Source organism: Microtus pennsylvanicus, chromosome 4, assembly GCF_037038515.1.
Source record: "Microtus pennsylvanicus isolate mMicPen1 chromosome 4, mMicPen1.hap1, whole genome shotgun sequence".
NCBI lineage: Eukaryota > Metazoa > Chordata > Mammalia > Rodentia > Cricetidae > Microtus > Microtus pennsylvanicus.
In genome coordinates this window covers 48270663-48289602 of record NC_134582.1, presented here as the reverse complement: position 1 = coordinate 48289602, position 18940 = coordinate 48270663, and the positions used below count along the sequence as shown (strand labels likewise).

The 18940-nt window shown below is 39.7% G+C and overlaps 2 protein-coding genes across 14 annotated transcripts in view; both read left to right on the top strand.

Annotated features, from left to right (window-relative positions):
• Kif20a (kinesin family member 20A) overlaps positions 1–18940 on the top strand; it is a 464558-nt gene that overhangs the window by 75595 nt on the left and 370023 nt on the right. The gene's annotated exons all lie outside the window — the stretch shown is intronic.
• The window catches only part of Apc (APC regulator of Wnt signaling pathway), an 86419-nt gene that overhangs the window by 5934 nt on the left and 61545 nt on the right, over positions 1–18940 (top strand). For 3 of the 13 annotated variants that reach the window (XM_075969012.1, XM_075969006.1, XM_075969005.1), the window contains exon 1: positions 15028–15088. The exons of 8 other annotated variants lie outside the window; for them this stretch is intronic. The gene's annotated coding sequence lies outside the window, so the exon portion shown is untranslated. Of the gene's footprint in view, positions 1–15027; positions 15089–18940 lie in introns of those variants that run through there. 2 more of the 13 variants (XM_075969004.1, XM_075969001.1) reach the window with 1 other exon arrangement.

Here is an 18940-nt window from a genome sequence, read left to right as displayed (position 1 = left end):
GTGGGGGTGTTTTTCTTTGTGGAAAGGTTTTTACTAAAGGTGTTACTAACTAAATTTCTCTTTTCTCTCTTTCTTGTCCCCTCTTTCCTCTCCTTACTGGGGATTGAACCCAGTGCTTTATACAGACTAGGTAAGCTCTACCACTGAGCTGCACCCCTGCCCTTGGTTCCTCATCTGTGTGCACAGGTGAATGTGGAGGTCAGAAGTTGGCCCCTAGCATCTGTCTGGGGTCTTTTACCTTGGTTGAGACAGGATCTCACTGGGACCCGAGCTCCAGAGGGCTTCCTATTAGCCTAGGCTGGCACCCAGTGAGCCTTAGGGAACTCCATCACCATCGTCTTGCTGGACACGTTCTTTACCAACTGAGCCATCTCAGTCACTGTTACTGTTTTCTTCCACCATCAGTATTGTTTAGCGTAGCGCATGTATTTACTGGTTTTAGGTTTCCTATAAACGTCTGTTTAGGATCCTTTTTATGTATCTTAAAGAATCTGAAACACATCCTTTAGAATGTCCTCCTGTCTGCCTGAAAAGGTTTTACTTTTCCATTCTTGAAGGATGTTTTTGCTACAGAACGCTAGGTTAGCAGTTACTTGTTAGAATACGTTCTAGATTGATTGTTGCTTTATGTCGGCTCATTCTCTTTATTGCTATTATTATTTACATGTTTTCAAAGACAGGGTTTCTCTGTAGCTTTGGAGCCTGTCCTGGAACTCACTCTGTAGACCAGACTGACCTCGAACTCACAGAAATCTAACTGCCTCTGCCTCTGCCTTTGCCTTCCGAGTGCTCGAATTAAAGGTGTGTGCCACCACAGCTAGCTGACACCGTGACTCTAAAATTTTAAAATCATTTTGTCATATTCCTTTGAAGGAAGGAAAGCTTTTTAACATTGTCTCCTGCTCTATCATCAGTGATTCGGCTTTGGATCCATTCTTATCAGTGCCACACATTTGTCAGCCGGAGGCCTTCAAGTACCACCTTTACCTCAGTATTCGCTTTTGCCCTTAGCAGGTTCTGCAGTAATATGTGCAGATCTTTCTGCCTCTCGTGTGCCCTGATCCCTCCTATGTTGTCTTAAGGCTTTATCCTTAAAGTTCCTATTTTATTCACCTATATCTACTATTTGGTTACTCATCAAGTAAATGCTTAATTTAGGTTATTTTACAGCCTCAATATTTTTTTCAAATCTCTAATTTTTTATCCTTTGCAGTTACACACACGTAAGTTTAACTGCTAACTTCTTAAGTAAAATAATTAGGAAATCATAATCTAACTCCAATATTTGTAAATTTCTGTGAATCTGTTGGAGAAATAATTTGTTGTATAAGATAATGCTAACATTTTTATGAAGGTTTTTATTTGGTGTCATCAAGAGTCTGGGACTTATAAAATCACCTTCATCAATTTCACATTGTTAACTTTATGTGTGGTGCCAGAGTTCATGATTTCTGTTATGATTTGAATGAGGGGAGTGTCCTACAAAGGTCCATGTGGCAAAGGCGTGGTCCCAAGGTCGTACTGTTAGGAGGTCAGCTGTGAGATGTTGGTGTTGATGCCATTTTGCTTTTTGGGTCATAAGATGAGCTGCTTCCTTTACTGTACATCCACTATCTGTGCTGCTCTCTAGAGTCATAAAGTGGTGGGACCACTAGGTTATCTTGTATCTGTTTGTGTTAATTACTCAGGTATTTGTTGGAATGAAAAACACAATATGGTCTCTTGTCTTATTCTTCAAATGAAGGGCCCATGAAAACCTCAGCCAAAGGCAAAGAGGTTTTTACTTTAGTTGGCACTTCGTCTGGGACTCTGTTTGGCTCCCCATCTTTGAAGTGCAGGCAGCATTAAATGTTTATTCTCAGCACTCAGGAGGCAGAAGCAGGCAGATCTCCGTTGAGTTCGAGGCCAGCCTTGTATACAAGACAGGCTCCAAAGCTACTGAGAAACCCTGTTTTGAATCCCCCCAAAAAAGATTATTTAATATCTCACTTTTAAAATTATTTTCAGAGATAGTTGGTCTGAAATGCCTGATACCCCATTTCTACAAGTAGAAGTCCAGACATTTGACAACTTGTCCAAAGAAGACTAAACATTCCTGTGTTAGTGTGTTACTCATTTGTGTTAATCTCTTTGTAGCATAAATGAGAGACCTGAGAAACGTAAAAATTAACATGTAATTGTTTTGTAATACCACTTTTTTTTTTTAAGACAGTGTCTGCATAGCCCTGGCTGCCTGTAGCTCATAGAGACCCACCTGCCTCTGGAATTAGAAGCCTGAGCCACCTCCTCCCTGCTCTAAAGTGTATTATTTGCCAGGCTAGTTCCTGTTACCTGTGGGAAGGGAGGCGGGATATCACATCTGATTGTGTGTCGCTGGAACAGGCGTTGTCCTTTTGACCTGGCAGGATGTAATCTTACATTGTAAAGTGGGATTCTACAAGTTTGCAAAGGACATGAATTGATTTGACAAGGTCTGCAAACAAATTGTCCTTTAATGGTTGTGCTAGAAGTTGAGTTTATTTTCAGTAATTAATGTGAGAATTCTTAAGCCACGTAGATGTTGTGATTTTTTTTAAATTACATGTATTTATCTCAGAGTGTGAGTGTAAGTCTTGGTCATAGCATGCATGTAGTGATACTTTGTGTTAACAAATGAAGCTTGCCTGAAGATCAGAGAAGCAGAGCTACCAGCCACTAGAGAGTTCTTTTATCAGTACCAATGTTCAGACTGAAGGTGCAATCCTGTCCTCAGACTGCACTGAGCTCCCAGCTCCTCCCACCTTGTATTCCTCTCTCTGCCCAGACATGGCATTCCTGTCTCCACCTCCCTAGTGCAGGGATTGAAGGGTTGGGATCACCTTTGTGTGAGCTCTGTTTCTCTTTTAGAGGGATTCAATCTTGTGTAGCCCAGGGTGGCCTTGAACTAACAGAGGTTCTCTCTCTTCTTAGTCCTGGAACTAAAGGTGTGTGCCACCACTCCCTGGCCTCTGGTGGCTTAGCTCTGCACTCTGATCGTCAGGCAAGCTTTATTTGTTAAAACACAAACAGAATATCACTGTACAAGCATATGGAGGTCCAAGAATTGCTTGGGGGCATCAGTCTTCTCCTCCCAACTATGCGTGTCCCTGGGATCAAACTCAGGTTGTAAGACTTGGATGTAAGCCCCTTTACCCACGGAGGCATCTTGGCATCCCTGGGGGTTGTGAATTTCTTTTTTAGGAATAAAATAAGAGTTTTAAATCTTAACACATCTATAAAAATGCATAATTTGTATTTGAATTTATTTAATTAAAAATGGAAGTCAAACTTTCAGTTTAGAAATTCTATGCTTGCTGGGCAGTGGTGGCACATGGCTTTAATCCCAGCATTCAGGAGGGATTGGCAGGTGGATCTCTGTGAGTTTGAAGCCAGCCTGATCTTCAGAGCTAGTTCCAGGACAACTGGGGCTGTTACACAGAGAAACCCTGTCTCGAAAAACCAACCAAAAAGAAAAAAGAAATTGTCAACTTCAAATTGGTTGGCAGTCTTCCTTGTTTAAAAAGTTATGCTGGGAATTTAGAATTATATTCATGTTTTATAGTTATTTGACTTGATATTCTTCATAGCCTTTAGCATGAGATGCCATCCATTTCTGCCATTAAATTGATGCATCAAAAAAAAAAATACAGAAACAGCCCTCTTGGAAGGAAGCTTAGAATTTGTGAATTTTGCCTTATTCTTTTTCTTTTCTTTTCTTTTCTTTTCTTTTCTTTTTTTTTTTGTTTTGTTTTGTTTTTTCGAGACAGGGTTTCTCTGTAGCTTTGGAGCCTGTCCTGGAACTAGCTCTTGTAGACCAGGCTGGCCTCGAACTCACAAAGATCCGCCTGTCTCTGCCTCCCGAGTGCTGGGATTAAAAGGCGTGCACCACCACCGCCCGGCGCTTATTCTTTTTCTTATCTGCCAAATGGGTATACTAACTTGAAGATCCGTGTTGATTATGGTGCCTTTGCTTCCTGTTTGTTTCAGACTTGTTCACTTGCATTCAGAACACTGGGTGATAACTTGGAATTGCTCTGTGCTCGGCCATCTTACCCACCTATTTACACTGTGTGAAGTCAATGCCTTTGTCATTGTTCCTGAAGTGCCTTTCTGCCCTATCCCACTTGCTAGGCACAGCAAGATGATGATTCTCAGTGTCTTTTAAGATCCGTTCAATGGGTAATGCACCTTGGTTACTTACGTCTTAGTTGCCAGTGCAGTTAATTTTAGACCTCATGAATTAGTGAGTGTGTTTAATTTCTTAAAGTTTGCTACCTGACTGAATTCAGGTATGAGTCAGTCTCACCCTTCAGTCTTGGCAGCTGTTACTTTCCAGGCTGTTCCTTGGCCTGGCCTGCCACACAGGTTGAGTATTCCTTATCCAGAATGCTTGAGACTAGTCGTATTTTGGATTTTTGTCTTTCTTGGACTTTGCAATATTTGTATGTGCATAATTTGAGGATGGGACTCAAGTCCAAACATGAATCAGTTTATATTTCTCATATACCTCAAGGTATGTGTATGTACATACACATATATTCTTCTGACTGTGCTGGGACCAGACCCCGGGCCTAATGCCGTGTTAAGCACACACTGAGCTGTGTATTTTGTACATTAGTACATCAGTTTGTATTCTGACTGTGACCTGTTACATGAGACCAAGTATTAATTTCCCAAGTCATGTTGGCACTTAAAAAAGTACTGGATTTATGGAAAGTTGGATTTGTGGTTTTCAGATTGTTCAACTTGTATATTTTCTAAAGATTTTTACTTAAACAGTAAAGCAGCAGTTATGTTAGATTAAGTACCTCAGAAAAGGAACAGATGATACTATTACTCTATCATAGCATTTAATGTATTTAATTAGGGATCCTGTTATCTTATTTTCAAAATCTTGTCATGCTTGACTGACAAGGATAATGCTCACTTTTCCTGTTACATTCTTTTGTAAACACTGGAGTGTGGTTTTAGTACCTTATTTAATTAGCAGTGACAGTCTACCCACTTCATTCTTTTAAATTCTCTGTCTTTGCTGTAGTTTAAGGTCAGAAAAAATCTGATGTATTTTATAATATTCTGGTTGTCTTTCAATAGTTTCTTACTTCAAACACATTTCTCCTGTGTTTTCTCTAACATTAATGTACATCTTGACAGCAATTAAGAATATATTATCTAGCTGGGCGGTAGTGGCACATGCCTTTATTTCCAGCACCCTGGGGTCAGGGACAGGCCAGTTCAAGGACAGTCAGGTTTGCAGAGGGAGTTCTGGGACAGTCTCCAAAACTACATAGAGAAACCCAGTCTTGAAAAACAACAACTATATATATTATATATATATATTATATTAATATAATTATATTAAATGGATATATATATCCATTGAAGCAAATTTAAGGATTGGAAAGTGTTACAGTGGACAAAACTCTTAAAATTGTTATTATTTAAATACTTCATTCATTTAATTTTTTGGGTATGTGTCTGAGGTATATGTAAGTTTTCAGGAGCCTGAGGTGGTCAGAAGAGGGATCAGAGCCCCTGATTTAAGATAGAATTAGATAGATCTTTGACAGAAAGTTATATGTAGTCAATAACTTGTTCACTAAATATTGTAAGTATGTTGAGGACTGAACTGAAAGAATGGCTTTCCACCTTCTGTAACAGGTGTTCAGCATCACTTTGTTTGTTTGTTTGTTTTCAGACAGGGTTTTTCTGTGTTACAGCTCTGGCTGTCCTAGAACTCTCTTGTAAACCAGACTGGCCTCAAATTCACCAGAGGCCTCAAACCTGCCTCTGTCTCCCTAGTGCTGGGATTTTACTGAGTTGTAAATTAAAATGTTTTATTTGTCTTATACTGGCTGTCAAAGGCCCTATGATTATTGTAGCAGAGGCTTCCAGTTTATTACTTTGAGTATTTTATGCAATTTAATTCTTACCTAGTAGATGTATACTTACTGTTTGTCATTTTTATTGAAATTAAGCACCCACCATTGGTATAAGAATATTTTGATGATAAATAAATATATTCTTTATTTATATGAGAATTAATTGCCGTTGGTTCTTAGAGAATGGAAACCTGAACTCAAATTTGGCAGCTGTCTTAGTCAGTATTCTATTGCTGTGAAGAGACACCATGGCCACAACAACTCTTATAAAAGAAAGCATTTAACTGGGGCAGTTTTCAGAGGGTGATGCAGGGAACTTGGCAGCAAAAAGCATGGTGCTGAAGAGGTAGCTAAGAGTTCTGGATCTGGATCTGCAGGCAGCAGGAAGAGAGAGACACTGGACCTGACTCAGGCTTTTGAAACCTCAAAGCTCACCCCCAGTGATACATTTCCTCCAACAATGTCACACCTACTCCAGCAAGGTCACACCTCCTAATCCTTCTCAAGTAGTGCCACTTTCAAAGCATTCAAATACATGAGCCTATGGGACATTCTTATTCAAACACTACAGCAGTTTTAATTAGGTTAGGACAAAGCATTGACTTCTGCCTGATTGATTTACTTGCAAGTCTACAAGATAAAGGCATACCATATTTTATGCTTCTTAAATGTATTTCCTGATGTAATATATGGAACCCCTCTTTCAGGTAACTTTTCTATAAAAAGAGTTAGACACAGACATTTAAAACTCAGATCACACTTAGATTAGCTCTAGTCAGGGACAGGCTTTGTAGGGTCACAGCTCTGTGTTGGAAATTCATGTCACCATTTCTGTAATGCCCACCAGACCTAGCTTGTTCCCCCACAGCGAGGACTGGTACTTTCAGTGGTCCAACTGCCTAGTTACTTCTTGCTCATTCTCTTGTAAGCAGCCCAGTAAACTCACTGGTACAACCTAGCTGAGCTTGGGTGGAATCTTTGGTCTGAATCTGGATAAAAGAGTCATTTATGTCTCTCCAGGAAAAGATATGCTTCAGATATCATTGCAAATGTGTGTAATGTCTGGCAGATTATGTAAGTAGTTTTTCTCCAATAACTTTTTATTGTTAAATAATTATATTAATTCTTGAGAATTTCATACAATATATTTTGAACATGTTTGTTCCCCTCAACCTTTCCATCCCTTCTCACCCACCTGTGTTATTGCTTCTTTCTTTTCTTCTTCCTCTGTAGTGAGATTTCATTTATATTTTAATAAATAAAGCTTACCTGAAGATCAGAGAGTAAAACAACCCTACTGGTCAACCTTACAGACCAGGTAATGGTGCACACCTTTAATCCCAGCTCTAGAGAGGACTATAAGACAGGAAGAGACAGCTCTTAGACACACTCTCATTCTGAGATTCTGGAAGGCAGGATCACCATTTCAGACTGAAGTAGAGGTAAAGAGCCTGTGGCCGGCTGGGTTTTTTTTCTTTCCTTTCCTTTTCTTTTCTTTTTTTCAAGACAGGGTTTCTCTGTGTATCTCTGACTGTCCTGGAACTCACTCTGTAGACCAGGCTGGCCTCAAACTCAGAGAGCTCCGCCCGCCTCTGCCTTCCTGAGTGTTGGGATTAAAGGCATGTGCTGTGCCACCATGACTCAGCTGCTGTTTTGCTTTTCTGACCTTCAGTCTGAACCCCAGTATTTGTCTCTTGGTTTTTATTAATAATGTCACATTTCTCCATCAAGGCCAGCTTGTGTTACCCTGCTAGTATTAGGATTGGGGCATGCTCTGGTGTGTGATCAGCCCAATAGGTCACATTATTAAAAAACAATAACTGACTCTCCCAGTAGCCATCAGATGTTACTAGCTCCTCAGCTGCTAGTGGTGGGCTCTCTCTCTCTCTCTCTCTCTCTCTCTCTCTCTCTCTCTCTCTCTCTCTCTCTCTCTGTAAAAAAGAACTTTGTATTCTCAGCCATGGAGAGCACTTGGAAAGGTGCCCCTTTTCTGCCCCACCTGTTATTGAACGATTTTGTTTTGTTTTAATAGCAGAACTTTGGGGAAATGTTAAGAAAAGGCGCTTTTCATACTACCAGAGGTATAGGATAGTTTAAGATCAAGAGACTTTTTGATAGTTGTTGTTATTAGTTGGGAAAGGTATTTGAATGTGAAATGAAATTTAGTACAATTCTTGAATCTTGCTTTTGGCTTCTATAAAAGAACCTATGTAGTGTTTCAATAAATTGTACCTGACTTTGGATACCTTTACAAAATACATTTTAAAAGACTTAGAAAATGAATGTTTCTGTTTTAAAAACATTAGTCTGGATGGGGAGTGTACTTTAGTGGTAGAAAACATGTCTAGCATTCAGAAGCAGCCAGTCCCCAGCACCAAGAAAGGTCACAGTACCTGATGTGAAAGAGGGTTCGCATATACTAGGTGCATTGGATTCATTCGTCCTTGTCTCTCTGGAATGTAATATCAAACACTCATATGAACCCATTTGTTAGTGACCGTTCTTGCCCTGGAATGAAATGAAATCCGCACGTTAAGTACTACCTTTAGTAGCCCGGAAACCCAGCGTCTCCTACTCTAAGTGACACTGGCCTGTTACATTAGGGAAGGTTTAGAATTTGTTTTCCATTTAGCAAGCTTGGATCATTTGGCCTATAATGACAAGAAATATTAATGAAAAATTTTAATCCTGCTTTACTACGATGAATAGTCTCTCAAAAACACGTCTCTGTGTGCTCTTCACTCTCAAATAGCCCCTTCCTTTGTATTCATGTCAGATAGACAGAAGATGGATGGATGGATGGATGGATGGATGGATGGATGGATGGATGGAGATAGATAGATAGATAGATTGATTGATTGATTGATTGATTGATTTTACATGAGAGGAAACATTTGCCTTCCCTTACTACTCTTCCATCTCAAATAATCTGCCTTTTTTGTTGGGGGAGAGGTATCAAGACAGGGTTTCTTTGTATAGTAACCCTTGCTGTCCTAGAACTTGCTCTGCAGACCACGTTGGCCTCAAACTGCCTCTGCCTCCTGAGTGCTGGAATTAAAACCATGCTATAATCTGCCTTTTTATGTCATATTCTCTCTCTCTCTCTCTCTCTCTCTCTCTCTCTCTCTCTCTCTCTCTCTCTCTCTCTCTCTCACACACACACACACACACACATTCTCTCTCTCTCTCTGCCTTACACTCTCTCTTTCCTTTTCTCTCTCCTCTCTCTCTCCCCTACACACACATACACAAGCTCTCTGTACTTTACTAACATGAGAGAAAACAAAGTATTTGTCAGTCTGACTTATTTCTCTTTATGTGATGATCTTGAGTTCTTCTACCCATTTCTCCACAAATGAAACAATTTCTTTTTTTTTCCTATGGCCAAATAAAACTCCTTTGTATGTTTACGACATTTATCTATGGTGGACAGCTAGACTGATTCCATATCTATTGTGAATATTACAACAGTAAACACGAATGTTTAAGTATCTTGGTAGTATGCTGACTCAGGTTGCTTTGGGTGTGTACCCAAGAGTGGTATAGCTAAGTCCTTTGATGATACTAGTTTTAATTATTTTTGAGAAACCTCCATGCTGGTTTCTGTAGTGACTGTACAGTCTCATCAACAGTGTGTAAACGTCTGTGTGTGGTGTCCATTGCATTCCCACATCCTTACTAGCATGTATTGTTGATTCCTTGGCATTCTGACTAGAGTGAGATATAACCTCGGTTTAGTTTGTATGGGGTGGGGGTGTTGTGGGCCCGTGCATGTGGAGGCCAGAGGTCAAGCATCTTCTGTCTTTCCTTCCTCCCTTAACCCCCCCCCCCCAACTTTTTTATTATATGACACAGGGTCTCACTGAACCTGGGACTTGCCAAGTCAGCTAGATTGATCAGTCAAGGAAGCCCCTGGGTTCCTCCTGTATACTTTGCAACACTGGGATTTTAGGCCTGAACTCAGCTTTTTAGTGTGGATATCCAAACCCAGGGTCTGGGCCTTGTGCAGTAGGTGCTCTACCTGTGGAGCCTTCTCCCCAGATCTACGTGGAATTTTTAGTTGCCTTTTCCAGGATGTTTTGAAAAACAAACAAAAACAAAAAATAAAGAATTTACTTGCTTACACACAAATTTAAAAGTTGATAAATAAAATTTCTATGGCAGTCCATAGAGCATTCCTATAAACATGTTCTTCCAGTTGTAAATACTTTTGACCATTATACTTGGCTGTAATTTTATGGCTGTAATTTCTCATTATTTTCCCTTTTGAGTAGGAAGAGACACTAGTCCCGTTGCTTTTTGAAGACTTTGCTCTTGCCATACATTCCTCCTTATTTGAGATACTTATTCCATTGTCTGCAGAATAAAGTTTAAAATTTTAAGCTAACAGGTAAGATGAGACGCTCTGCCCCAGCATCCTTCAGGACTAGTTCTGACACTCTGTGCTCTCTGAAGTCTTTTCCTGATAAGCTAGACATGACCTAACCTGTCCTCTTCTAGCCATATAAAACTGGCCTTAACCTTTGTATTAACGCTTACATTGTATAAGCCTCAGTTCAAGGTAATGGATTGTTGTTGTGTTCATTGTCATGTTGTTACGTCATAACAACATGTTCATACATTGAATGGAATACATGAAATACCAGGGTCCTCATGGAGTTTATGTTCTGGTTTGGGAAATGAGAAGGCACACACCTTAAGTATGTAGGTAGAACGTTTTCTATTTCCAGTGCTCTGCGTGAGGACAGCACTGTGGTGTGGTGGGAAGGCGGAGCAGAGGGCAGTGACTCGGTTAGCATGGAGGGGTCTTTAACAGTGGAGGCTATGAAGGAACCATCATAGTAAGATTTTGGAAGCAGAGTTGTTTTCTGGGGACTGAACCAAGGGTCTTTTTCTTGGTATACAAGTGATCTTCCAGTGGCTGTACCCCCAGCCCTTTTTGTACACATACATACCTATCCACACACAGACATACACATAATCAAAAGTATTTTGTTTTTGTATTTTGAGACAGGATTTCCTGGAACTCTCTCTGTAGACCAAGCTGGCCTTGAACTCACAGAGATCCACCTGCCTCTGCCTCCTGAGTGCTGGGATCAAAGGTGTGCACCCAGCTTAAAATTGGTCTTTTTTAAAACTGTTAAGAGAAAATGCAGTACCTGGGTTGATATACTGTATGCATAAACAAGGTCTTGGTTTGTTCCCCAGCCCCTGCCCTCCAAAGTTAGTTGGTATTATAATAATTATATAAAACATTATATATAAAATATATATGTTCGGTATTTTTATAATACCGCATGAATTATGTAATTATGTTATCTTCTACAATATTTTAATCATCTTGGAAAGGTACCAGAAGTTCAGTTAACTAGCCTGTTGTTAGAAATATGAGGTTAACATTTTAGTAATATAAATAATGCTGAATATTTTTACAGTATAAATATTTTTCTTTATATTTATTTATTTGTCTCATTTTGGTTTTGGTGAAACAAGGATTGAACCTAGACATAAGCACTACCATTGAACATGCCTCAATTGTACCCTTCCTCTTTTTATTTTTTCAAAGTTTTTTTTTTATTTTACCTGCATGAATGTCTGTGTACCATGTGCATGATTGGTGCCTGTCAGAGGTCAGGAAAGGTTGTTGTATACCCTAGAATTGCATCTCTTTATAGCTAGAAATTTGTTTTGTTTGAATTCCCCAGTAAAGAGACAACTGAAGTTACCAATAAAAGTAAGAATCAACTACATCTGTCAAAAGGAGCACTGATTTAACTCACTTCACCAAACTCAAATGCTTTTATTAATATCCTTGTCTGTTCTTTAAATGTTCAGTTTTTTTCTTTTTTTTTTTTTTTTTTGGTTTTTTGAGACAGGGTTTCTATGTGGTTTTGGAGCCTGTCCTGGAACTAGCTCTTGTAGACCAGGCTGGTCTCGAACTCACAGAGATCCTCCTGCCTCTGCCTCCCAAGTGCTGGGATTAAAGGCGTGCGCCACCACCGCCCGGCTAAATGTTCAGTTTTTTAAAAGACGTATTTGTGTGTGCGCGTGTGCGTGTGTGTGTGTGTGTGTGTGTGTGTGTGTGCTCGCGCGTGCGCACACTTTGTATGAATGAGTGCCCTTTGAGGCCAGAAGAGGGCATGAGATCACCCAGAGCTAGAGTTGTAGGCATTGTGAGTGGGAACTGAACTTCGGTCTTCTGGAAAAGCATTCTTTAACAACTGAGCTATCTCTCTAGCCTCTAAACTGTGAGTCTTAAATCAGGTTTAATGAATATATAAAATATAGAACATACAGTTGAAGACATTAATAAGCCTATTAATCTTATTTGGTCTTTTTGTTTTATTTTTTTAAGACATGGTTCTTTGTGTAGCTCTGGCCATCCTGGAACTAATATTCTGGAGATCAGGCTGGCCTTGAACTCGGAGATCTGCCTGCCTCTGCCTCCCCCCGAGTTCTGGGATTAAAGGCGTGCGCCACCACCACCCGTCTTGGTCATAATTCTTTTTAAGGTTCAAATTTTTCAAAGATAAAATTTGCATCCCTGTTTAATAACACTTGCAAATTAAGCCATTTACTAAAAACAAACTGGTAAAAATTTAAATTAAAAATATTTCTGAAAAAAAAGATCTTGAGTCTATAAAATTTCAGTGTTATATTTTGAATAAAAGTTACCTTTATTAGTTTTTATTACTCCATGCGCTTGTGTGAGAGTACATGCTCTTGTGTACATAGGGATCTCTGTGGGGCCCAGAAGAAGATGTCAGAGTCTTTGGAAAGTTGTTTCAAGTGTCTGAACTACCCATCAAGGGTCCAGCTCTCCTGATAGAGCAACAAGTGATTCTAACCCTGAGCCATCTCCCTAGCCCCGAAATGCTGTCGTTAGTTCTTTTTTTTTTTTAAAGATAAAATTCAGTCTTGAAGAAGCTGGCTTAATGGCGGCTTCTTCTTCTTCTTCTTCTTCTTCTTCTTCTTCTTCTTCTTCTTCTTCTTCATCATCATCATCATCATCATTATTGAGTTTTATTGAATAATCCAGTTGGCAGCCTGGTGACTATAAAAAGTCTTTGGACTTCTTATACTTGAACCACAGTCTAGGTTTATGAACATGTAATGATCATAGCTTTCTTTGAAACTTAATCATTTGATGGTCTGTGTGTAAGGAGGCCTTGGGGTCATTCTTTAGCACCCCGTGCCACTGAATCACTGACTAATTTCAGTATTAGTACATGTAGTTAAAATTTAAACAAGTTTTGACTACTAATTCATTTCTTAAAGTAATGGCTTAAGTCACTCATAGCCCGAGTCAAAAGTAACAGGCATAATTGTTTCGTAGACTATTAAGTTATTTTGAGGAGCTTTTAAAATGCATTCTTTATTTTGCAAGATAATTTTTCTCTCTGGAAGGCCGATCCTGAATGAGGAATTGTGAATTTGTCATAGACGATGACTGTGTACTGAGTCCTGCAGACTGAGTGATGCACTTCCAGTAAGATCTTAAAAATGGCTTTGTAAAGCCATGTCTTTCAGGAAAGAGGTTTAGAATAGAGTCAAGTTGATTCACGTTTCCTTTGTTCAGTATGAGGCTTTCTTTCTAAATATGTTTAAGATTTTAGTATATAATTCGAATTACAGTTATATTGTGGTCAGTGTGGAAGTCCTGACTTACATACAGCAAATATATACAGCATATTAGGTATTTATAGAGACTAATAGAGGAGAAAAGACCCAAAGCCCAAAAGAAAATTAGAAATCCCTCCCATATTCTGACCTTCAAAAGAATATCTCTATTTTGTTGTGTGTTATCCTTTATAAGATTTAATTTTTATTGTGTATTTGTGTGTGGTTCTGTGACATGAGTGCATTACCAGTTGATAGGCCTGGAGAGGGAGTCATATTCCCCTGGAGCTGGAGTTACAGGCCACGTGAGCAGGCACATGGGGTGCCACAGCAGTGTGGTTCTTACCACCACACTCCCACTAGCCCCTAATTTTCTTCTGTGTGTAATGTTTTATAAACGGGAATTGTCTCAAAAATGACACTTAGTAGCTTCTTGTCATTTTATTTGAAAAAAAATGCAAGAAATTATAGTAAATATACTTCTATTTACTCTAAACTCTAAATTTTAGTTTATTTTTAAAACTTCAGTAGATGGGGCTAGGGAAGGGATGTAGCTTCATAGGTAGAGTGCTTGACTAGCCTATAAGAAGCCCTGAGTTTAGGATCTAACTCTGCCTAAACCGTGGGTGGTGGCGTACACACACACCTTTAGTCCCAGCCTTTGTGGAGGCTGAAGTTCAAGGTCATCCTTGGCTCTTTTAAGTGCTGTGCTAGCTTAGCACACATGAGACCCTGTCTTAGAAATATTTGTTTGAAAAAATTTTCTTGTTTAAGACAAAGCTTAAATCAGACTTTTAAGACTTAATGTGAATCTTGCCCTTCTCACACATAAATCAGTAAATGTGGAGTATGCAGTAGGATCAGTGGTAATTAACAGCTTGCCCTGTATGCCTGGGAGTGCTTTAAATACACCCTGCATATACTAACTCCTATTTTATGCTTGTTCTTGTTTAATAAAAGAAGGAATTTAATCACTGAGAGGTCAGATGACTAGTTAGAGGGTGAGAGAGGAGCAAAAACATTTAGCCCAGGCTGGAACTCTGAGGTCAGACACAAGTCACTGTGTTTTGTCATCATGGCTTTTCTGGTAACTGTCCTAAATACAGTCGTAATTAGAGTTAATCTACTGAACAAGTTAATGATTTATAATGTCAGATTATTCATTGTAAATCACTGACTAGAATTCTGTTTCTCTGCTGCATGTCAATCATGAGAATGAAATCTAATTTACTGCCCCTCCCACCGTCAGTATCCCGCATCCCATGAGGGGCTTTCCACCCTGTGGACCTGTGGTTTTGAGTGTCAGCTACCCCGGGCTGCCGAGGTAGGGGTGTCCGACTGGACAGTGCGGTGCAGTGGGATGGGTCTCTGCCCTGCTGTGAAGCAGGTCAGAAGCGTGAAGCAGCTGTGTAATCCGCTGGATGCTGACCAGGGCGCTCCCCATTCCAGTCTGGAACCAGCGGATTGGCTGGGCGCAGACACACGTGACCGACATGTGGCTGTATTGGCGCAGCCTGCCGGGGTGTCACTGGAGACAGAATGGAGGTGCTGCCGGGCTCGAAAATGGGGTAGGTGCTGGAGCTGCGATAGCCCGGCTTGCTGCAGGGGAGAGGGAGGAGGTGGTTTTCTCATGGACTGCCTTAAACCGATGACCTTTCCTTGGCACAGGGTCTACTGCCACATGCCAAGCCTAGGAGGCAGGGGCGTCGTCCCACTCCTCTCCCCCACCCCCCACTGCAGCACAGGAGATGGATTTCCTGTGCTTCTGATCCTGGGATTTTGACAGAAGAGGAAGAAAGGGGGAGGGGTAGAAGTGGTGAGGGGAGCCGGGAGAAAGCCGTTTTGTTTTTTATAATGCCTGTTGACAGTGGAGTGGAATAACAGTATCTAAGGAAACGAGTAGAGGACAACAAAGAATGGAGTATATTCATGGCGAGGATAGAAAGCCCTAGCCCTTTGAAAGGCTGCTTTTCCTCCTTGGCCACAAGGGCACAGGCAGTGGTCGCCAAGAGTGGGCATACAAAGCTGCAGCTGATGGAAAGGGCTACCGAGGACGGGAGGAAAAAAAGCGGAGCCCAAGTGATCTTTCGCTTGACTGGCGAAATAACGTTCAGTAGTAGTAACGTGCCGCTTTCGTACAGCATGTAGGTGAACTCGTTGAGAATAGGATGCAGAGATAGCTGTGTCTTTGTTAGCGGCAGGATGCAGTTGTAGTGGCTTTCGGTGGTGATGCAGCAGGGCTCTGCTGTAGACAACTGCAGAGAGTAAGCAGATGGAATGCTCAGTCCGTCTACAGGAGGCCAGCGCACAACTACACCCAGATAGGAGAAAATGCATAGTTTGCCTTTTTAAAGTGGGAGGAATATCAGATTATGAATGTTTTGACAGAGGAGGGTATCAAACACTTCGATTTTATATCACAAGAGATGTCAAAGCTTTGATTTAACATAAATCCTATAGGAAGTCTTAATACATTATGTATGGAACTCGGTCTTCCCCTTTGTTAGTCTAGCTCTTATGCCATTAATTAGATCATTCGAGGGCAAATTACTTTAGAATGTAAATTACTTTGTGAAAAATTTCAGACAATACGTTTTTTATAGGCCTGATATTTATGACTTATATTTATTAAGTAAATTTCTATTTCTCTACTGTTACTTTTTAATGTAGTTTAATAAAATCTACAGATAAATATTTTAGCTATATCTCTATTTAGTGAGTATCCGCAAGATACAGTCTCAGTCTAAAGTGTTTTAATGACATTAGATGTCTGTCTCGGATGAGTCTTGGCCTTATTCCTGTGCATGTCTATGGCAACCCCCCGCACTTCAGGCTCGGAGCTACACTAGCAATGGCTTTGTGAAGCCCTCCAGGATCAATGCTCCTCCAAGATAGTTCCTTTTAAGTTGTTTATGTAGTTATCTTAGTAGAATTTCCAATTTTGTCTCAGTATTTTTCAAAATAATAATTATACCTGAGTAAATAATACTATGCAAGATTTTCATTGACAAATGAAAATTAACAGTTTTATTATTTTTTGTTTTGTTTTGCTGTTTGTTGTGTTTATTTTAAAACAAAGTCTCATTGTGTAGTCCAGGCTGGCTTCCAACTTACTTTGTACCTGAGTGACTTCAAACTTAGGTTCCTCCTGCCTCAGCCTTCCAAGTGCTGGGGTTATAAGACTATGCCAGTATGCCAGGCCTAACTTTATTCCTTAATATTTTTAATATTTTAATTTTATGTGATTGTGGATGTCAGGATTAAAAGTACTTGGGATAGCTTTTAAATCTGATGGAAACCATACCTGGGATTAAAGGTGTCTTGTTGAACTGGCAATGAAATTTAATAGCTAACATTATTATCCAATCCCTTGCATCTCAGTCTACTTCTTGAGTTTATGGAATTATAATTTTTACAGATGTATTCTCATTTAACCACCTAGTGAGTGTAGCATTATTCTCATTTTATATGTTTTACAGTTCTCCTATCCTAGTATGTGACTTTATCCAAGGTCATCGGGTCATCTACTGTGTAAGGATAAGAGCTTGTCTTTTATTTAACTTCTATTTTGTTTTGTTTTTTGAGACAAGATTTCTCTGTGTAGCCTTGGCTGTCCTGGAACTTGCTCTGTAGACCAGGCTGGCCTCAAACTCACAGCAACCACCTGCTTCTGCCTCCCAAGTGTTGGGACTAAAGACCTAAAGACATTCACAACCACTTACTGGCCAGTTTTTAACTATAAGAATGCATTATAAAAGATTTGATAACTTAAAATTACATGTATATATTTACTCTGTGTGTGTGTGTGTGTGTGTGTGTGTGTGCATTTGCATGCATGTTGCCAAGAAGCTTATGTAGAGGTCACATGACAGCTTATTGGACTTGGTTCTCTCCTCCCTCCATGGGAGTTCCAAGGATCAAACTCAGTCTATTGGGCTTGATGCCAAGTACCTTTACCCACCGAACAATCTTGGCAGTCCCATTAATTAGTATATATTTTTATTAGTATTATAAACATTTCTACAATATTAGATTACAGTATTTTTCCAAGTTAAGAGAAATAAGACTAAATTAAGAAAAGATCTCCCTTTAGTTATAATAGTCTATATTTCACTGAGCTTTGTAAAGGGGTCTTTAAAATTGCTTATTGCTAACTTTTATAGCTAGAATTATGTGACCTACTTGGAAATTCATAAATTAAATATTCAGAAGTGTATTTTGTGAACTAAAAGCTATTCATGATTTTGTTTGGATGAATTACAGTGTGGATTTATGTTTTACTGTTTTTCTCTTGTACTGATTCACACACTGTAACTAGTACTGCACTTCTGTGTTTAAACACTTCGCGGTGTCACTCTCCCATTGGACGGACGAGGCCAAGGTGCCAGAAATGTGATAGCATGTGGCTTAGAAAGATGAGTAACACTTGAGGAAATCTACTCAGTACATATTTGTTAGAGTACCAGCCACATGCCAAACGTCAGAACCAAATAAAACCTGGGAACTAACCTTCATGAGACTTATAATAAACTGTGAAATCTGAACGCGGGTTGGATACTGATTGCTTTGGCTAGTCCTGGGCACCTTTTTAAAGGTTTGTATAATCTGAAATATTTTCTGATTTGCAGGGAAGGAATGGATTGTTCTTTGAAGTACTGTACCCTTGTTTAAGACCTGACATCACAAATTGTTTTTGAATATCATCAAGGTTGAGTGGAATGGTTTCTGTATCATTTAGTCCTGGCTGCCAGTTATGTATTTAGTTTTGTTTTTAGACAAGGAAGGACACCCCCATTGTTTTGGTAAGATGATGTGTTATGTGGAAGGAGCTTTGTCCTTTGTTTTCACCTCTCCTTCTATTTTTCTTTCAAAGTGCATGTCTTGTTTTTACATTGCCGGAGGTTGAACCCCACAGCCTTTGCCTCTGCCGCTGGACCGTAAGCATTTTTAAGTGTACAGTTCTATGGCATTAAATACATCGTGCATCTATAACCACGGTCATCTCCAGAACCTTTTCGTCTTCCCTTGTGGAAACTTTGAGACCATAAAAACCCCAATTCTCTTTCCCTTGACACTTAGCAACCAGAACACTACTTTATTACCTCTATGAAGTTGCCTGTTATAGGAATTTCATATAAAAAGATTCATATATTTACCCTTTGGTGACCATCTGGCTTAGTTCATTTATCATAGTGTCTTCATGAATCATTTAAGCTAGCCTGCGTGTATTTTAGTTTCTTTGCTTTTGAAGACTGAGTAATTCCATTCCATGCACACTACATTTTGTTTATCTATCTGCCTCTTGGAGTCTGCTTCCATTTTGTCCTGAGTAAAGCTGTGATCATGTGTGTGCTGAGAACTCTTGTCTCTGCTTTCACTTTCTTTGTGTGCTGACAAATGTTTTAACTCTTAAAATGCTG